Genomic DNA, 5816 nt, shown 5'->3' on the forward strand with positions numbered 1-5816 from the left:
TTCTCTTTGAACATTCATCTACTAAGGTGATTCCCAAATTGAACTATTGTAAGTATTGTGCCAGTGAGCAGAATATCTTACACATTCCAAGTGTAAGTCCTTAGGACACATCTCTAACCATTATTTCTAAGGGCCTGCTCTGTTTTTTATAAGAAATGGAAATCCCCTGTCAAGCTGGGATTCCAACGTCTTTTGGTGAATAATTCCCATTGCCTCCCTCTGAATTTGCCTTACCTCAACATTCTGTATTCATCAGGGTTCCACCCATGACCGGCCCAACAAGAGTATGTTACAGCAAGCACGACTCCAATTTAGTAGGCCAGTTTCAACTCGGAATCTCAGTTTCTGACTCTGTCTGGACAATTGGGGCTGAGAGTTATCTGCTTGGTAACAACAACATTTATTTACAGCCTCCATGCCTCTGAACACAATAACGTGCTTTCTGATCTGCTCCTGATGGTAAGCTCTGTGCCTAACACAATGTTGGCCACATATTAGTTGCTCAACAAATAGTTTCTAGACACATAAATGAATCAATAAGAAGTAGGAAAGTGAAGGAATATAAAAGGCATAGCCACTACCTCCAAAACCCTACATGCCTTAAGAGAAGAAACACAGCAAAGGAGCAGCAAGCTCATGCAGCTGAGCATCGAAGGATCACTGAGGCTGGGATTGCAGAAATGGAAGCCTCCCCCAAGCTGGGGTTCGGGGAAGGCTGACACATCTCCCAGGTGCTCCAAAGAGTACCTCCACCTGCAAAGGTCTTTCGCTGTGTTTGAAATTATGCTTTCTCATCAGAAAAAGATTCTAGGTGTTTTCCGTCATCAATGAATTCATACTTGGATGGCACAATAACCAGAATGGAGTTTGGAACAGCAGAACAGCACATTTAGTTTGATATTGTCAAAGAAAATATTGGAAAGAGGAATAAGACTTGTTTTTTTAGTTTTATGGTCTGTCCATTTTTTTTTCACAAGCAAACATACATCCATAATGCTACAATTGTCTGGCTGAGTGTCATGGTGCACACCTGTAAACCCTGAATTCTGAGAGGCTGAGGCAGGAGGATCACAAGGTCAAGCCCAGCATGTTGGTTTTTTTGTTTTGTTTTGTTTTCTAAAGAGGCTGGGGAGGCAGTTGTGACAGCCCTGGGTTCAAGCCCCACCAAATGCTGATGACGATGATGGTGATAATGATGATGACGATGACAATAACAACAAACAATTCTCTACAAAGTGGTACAATCTCTTTGTAATCATGTTCTGGAAGTGCTCTTTCCTTCTTTCCTCTCCCTTTCCCTCCTTTTCTTCCTTTCATCTTTCCTTCATACCCCATTTGTTGGGTAATTACTAATCAGCAAGTACTTATTAGGCACTTACATTTCAGGTACTGTGGCAGGCAAGAGCGATGCAGAGAAAATTATTGTCCATGTTATACTGGCATAAAAAATAATCACTATGGCAATGCTTCAAGAGTACAGAAGGTGCCTCGACTCTCAGTTCTGAGGAAGCAGGAAAGACTGAGGCATTTGAACTGGGTCCTGAAAGGAAAAACAACATCATGTGCAAAGGTAGAGCTGTGAGATGAACGATTGAGTCAAAGGATCAGGTAGAATGAGCTGTGGCCAGAAGAAAAAGTAAAGAGGTAAACTGCAGATACATGTGAAGGGCCTGGTCTGCTGGCCAGTTTGGACTTGCTACTGGGGAGCCAGGTAGGTGGAGACTGTCATGGACAGTGTGGCGGGGACACAATTATTAAAGGCAAAAGATCAATTATTAAAGGGAAGACAGTGAGAAGAGCAACGGGCTGAGGGGTTAGCAAAGAAAACATGGAGCAGTGCAGAAGAAAGATGCAAAGCTCAGGCAACAAGAGTAGTGGAGGTGTACAGTGGAGCCCATCTGCAAACAGCAGTTCTGCAGTAGAACTGAAGGTATGGCGGCCAAGGATGTGGGAGAGCGAGGGAGGAGAAGAACAAGGGTGACTCATGTTTCCAGCTTGAGGAACTGGTTGCATGATAACGACACCAGCCCAGACCAGGAGCAAAGGAGGAGCAGCAGGTTAGGGGAAGACGAAACTGCAGGAATGGATGCACGTTGAATCGATGTGTCACAGGGCCACCCAGGTTACACAGCTTGGTAGGCAGGTGAAGATGTGATTTTGGCCTCAGGGCTGGACAGATGAATTTGGAAAACATCAGCACACAGATGACATTTTAAACCTGATAGTGGATGAGGTCACCTAGAGAGAGCAGGTAGTAAGAGTGAAGACCAAGAATATAAACCTAAGGAACCCTGGTATGTAAGAAATATGCGAGAAGAAATATATAAGACACTCAAGACGAGGAGGGGAGTTTAGACAAGCAGGAAAACCAGTAGCCATTGAAGGGGTGCTACTCTAAGGTGTTCCATCAGCACAACACCCAAAGGTGGGCACGGTCTGTAGAAACCTTCATCCTCTTCCTTCTTCCTTCCCAACCCCAAACCAGGACTAGATAGCTCCCATGTGAAGATTCAAGCCCATCCTACTCTATGGGGTAATTTGCACTTAGTCTCTGCAACAGCACAAAGCCAGAAGCTTGGGAGCAAGGCATGGAGTTGGCCCCACCCACTGCTCCTCCATATCTCAGTTCCTGGAACTCAGGGTCCCAACTGCAGGCTCCTGAGACAGGAGTCTCGCCTTGGAGTTCAGGTTTACCTCTTCCCCAGATAAGTCTGAGATACCTTATCTGTCCTTGAACACTCATTCTACCAGTGCCTAGAGTTATCTTGGTTTCTTTGAGTCCCAGGTAGGAGACGAGTGTGGTGTGTGAGTAGCTCCTTCCAGCAAGTAAGCTTTTTATAGATTTCCATAATACCACCAGGTACTCATAGCTGCTATTTCCTACAATGCTATTCATCAATCCCACCAATCCTTCACTCCGTGTAAGCATACACACCATGCATTGCTCTAGACAGAGGAAGGAAGAGTGAACAAAGAGAGAACGAAGCTTCCCTCCCATGGCTTGTTGTCTAATAAGGAAGGCAGATAAGTTTAGCAAATACTGCACCAGGTGGAGAAAAATCAGCCTAGGAACCGGGAGGCTGGAGTGGAGGAGGGAGGCTACCATTTTATAATGGCATTCAGGAAGGATGATGATAGTCCTGAGACAATGACAATGACCTTGAACAGAGAAGGGAGAAAGGAGAGAGAAAGGGAGGGGAGGAAAGGGAGAGAGTCACAAAAAGCATGGTATTTAGAGGACAAATATTCGGGACAGCGGGAGTAATGGGAATTGCAAGGTTAGCAACGGCCCTGAGGCTTAGTCTAGTAAGTTAAGAGAAATAACAACTCCATTGTGGGGTGGAACATGGCAAGGGAAACCATGAAAAATCCTTTGGTTATTGAAAATATTGACATTTACGGTGAGAAAATGGATTTAATTGGTGGAATTGATACGACCCGTCTTCCATTTCAAGAAGACTACGGTGGCTCCCATATTGAGCCTACAACTACAATGAGGTTGGAGAAGACAATCAGAAGCTGAAGACTAGTTAGGATTTGATAGTTAACAAATATGGTGCTTGGACCACGTCGGTAAGGATGGGAATGGTGAAAAGTAGCTGGATCTTGGGTGATTTCAAAGTAGTCTAAGCAGCATGTTCTGATGATTTAGATATGACACAGACAGACAGAAGTCAAGGATGACTTAGATTTTTGGTCAGAGTGACCAAAACAATGAAGTAGCGACCTAGGACTAGGAATGTCACAGGGGTGGGGATTTGTGAGGCAGCTGGATTTTTGACATGTTGAATTTGAGATCTCTATGAGACATTCACCTGGGGATTCAAACAGGCACTTGTCAGGGCAAGTGAAAGCCAAAGGGGGCCAAGGTGTTTCTGTTTTTCAAAGGTGAGAACTCGTGAAGTAGGATTTTGTGTGCCTGGAAGTTTGCCTAAGACTGAGGTGAAGATAAAAAGAGAGTGTATGTGTGTGTGTGGGGGGTAAACTATTGGAGCCAAGTGCTAGTGCACTGTGAGACTCTGACATTTGACAGGAGGGTGGATAGGCCATCCGTCTGCAGCAGGAGGGAATGAATACCAGGTGTTCAGGAACACACGCAGATAGAGTGCAGAAGTACTCTTGTGAAATAAGCAGCCAGGTCAGCAGCTGCGAGCGAGGACAGGAGAGGTAAGTGTGTCGGGAGGTTTGAAGATAAAGCAAAATGTGTCAGACGGTCCTACAGGACAATAATTTTTAAATTCAGTTCATGACCTAATTGTAGGCCTTAAAATCAACTTTGTGATTTGAGCTCCATGCGATGACTTTAAAAAATAATTTAAAATGGAATCCATTTCATGTACTAAGAGTAAGAATTGCATAACAAAAGCTTTACTTCTCTTGCTTGCATGGATGTGTGCAGGTTTGAGAGGTAGCAAAAATGTCCCTTAAATGCTTGCCCAGGGCAGTGGGCGTAAAATGAATACTAAGCTATGGACTAAAAAATATCAGGGTCCTTACTTAATGGAACCCAAAGTTAACATTTACAGTGAAAAGATTACAATACAGACTCATAACACTGTGGCATGGAACCTGCTAAAAGTTCTCTGCCATTCCTGTCCCTTTTCCTTCTTCAGTCGCTACAGGAGCGATTTCTGAGTATTTTCAAGGACGGGAAACTCACCAGCTTACAAGTTTCAGCTGTCAGAAAGTAACTTTAGGATTAGAGTTTGGTGTACTTAATATGAAGTTTGGCCCTACTATTTAATACTGAATCTACCTCTAACACTTCAAAACAAAGCCAGCACCAGAACACTAAAAAAAAAATCTCATTTTAGTGTAAGTTAGCCCAGAGGCACCATTAGCTTTCAAACATGTGCTTTTTCTTCTTCTAACACTGAGTTAACTCAGATGACTGAGCAGATTTCTTTTTTCAAATTTGTTGTGGGATCTGCAGATTCCAAACACAACTTCACTTAGAAAAAAAACGCCTTCACTTTAAACTTTCCCTGCAAAATACATTAGTGAATAATATTTAAGAATGTCAGTAAATGTTAAAATAGAGTTATACATTTCTAATGGATTCAGTTGTCTAGATATTGTAATTTAGAATAATGAAAGCACTACTCTAGTTGTCTGATTGTTTAAAATGACTTTGAGATTTAGCTCAAACCAATTTTCGATTTACCCAGTTTCTGAACCGTTTATTTTTTAAAGTACCTTTTCCCTATTGTAAAGTTAATATGAAACTTACTTTTTAGACAGACTATCACACATAAACAAACATACATGGAACATTTTCCCCTTGCAGTGATGTCTTTCCACTGTGTTTACTCTGGTTTACATACACTGGAAACACTGAAGACAAGTGGAAATCACATTTAATAGAATGAGGACTCGTATCAGTGTGCCATCTGCTTACATCAGAAAGAATATGCTAATTTACGATGGTATCGTTATCTTAGTCTGTGTGTTTAGGATTCTTTGAGTAGTTTCACTTTTCTAAGCACCAATTAAACAGGTTAAAAATCACAAAACAGGAGCATTAAATTCATATTCTATTATGTAGTATAGGTCACTAGTATTCTTCACATATTCAGTTTTTGCTTTTTGTCTTCTCTATGCAAAATGTTTCTATAGAGAGAGCAGGGAAATAACAGGATCAGTTCCTCTTCAGGGCTCCGAAGCTCTCTCCCCTTCCAGTCGGCAAGTCTCCACAAGCCTGCTGCTGAGTCAGACCCTCCTCTACCCGCTGAGAAATCCTTCTCCCTGAAAATCACTAAAGCTGCGGAAACCTTCGGGGCCTCCCGGGGCGGAGGGGCCGGGCCGCCCGTGACAGC

At 42.9% G+C, this 5816-nt stretch overlaps 1 protein-coding gene across 1 annotated transcript in view; it reads left to right on the forward strand.

Moving 5' to 3' along the window:
- The first annotated feature begins 4143 nt into the window (after window positions 1-4143).
- Cpeb2 (cytoplasmic polyadenylation element binding protein 2) overlaps window positions 4144-5816 on the forward strand; it is a 66206-nt gene continuing 64533 nt past the window's right edge. Inside the window, exon 1 of the mRNA XM_019210306.2 lies at window positions 4144-4167. The gene's annotated coding sequence lies outside the window, so the exon portion shown is untranslated. The remainder of the gene's footprint in view (window positions 4168-5816) is intronic.

The sequence above is a fragment of the Fukomys damarensis genome, unplaced genomic scaffold (assembly GCF_012274545.1).
Source record: "Fukomys damarensis isolate Sample0158 unplaced genomic scaffold, DMR_v1.0_HiC HiC_scaffold_35, whole genome shotgun sequence".
NCBI classification, from domain to species: domain Eukaryota; kingdom Metazoa; phylum Chordata; class Mammalia; order Rodentia; family Bathyergidae; genus Fukomys; species Fukomys damarensis.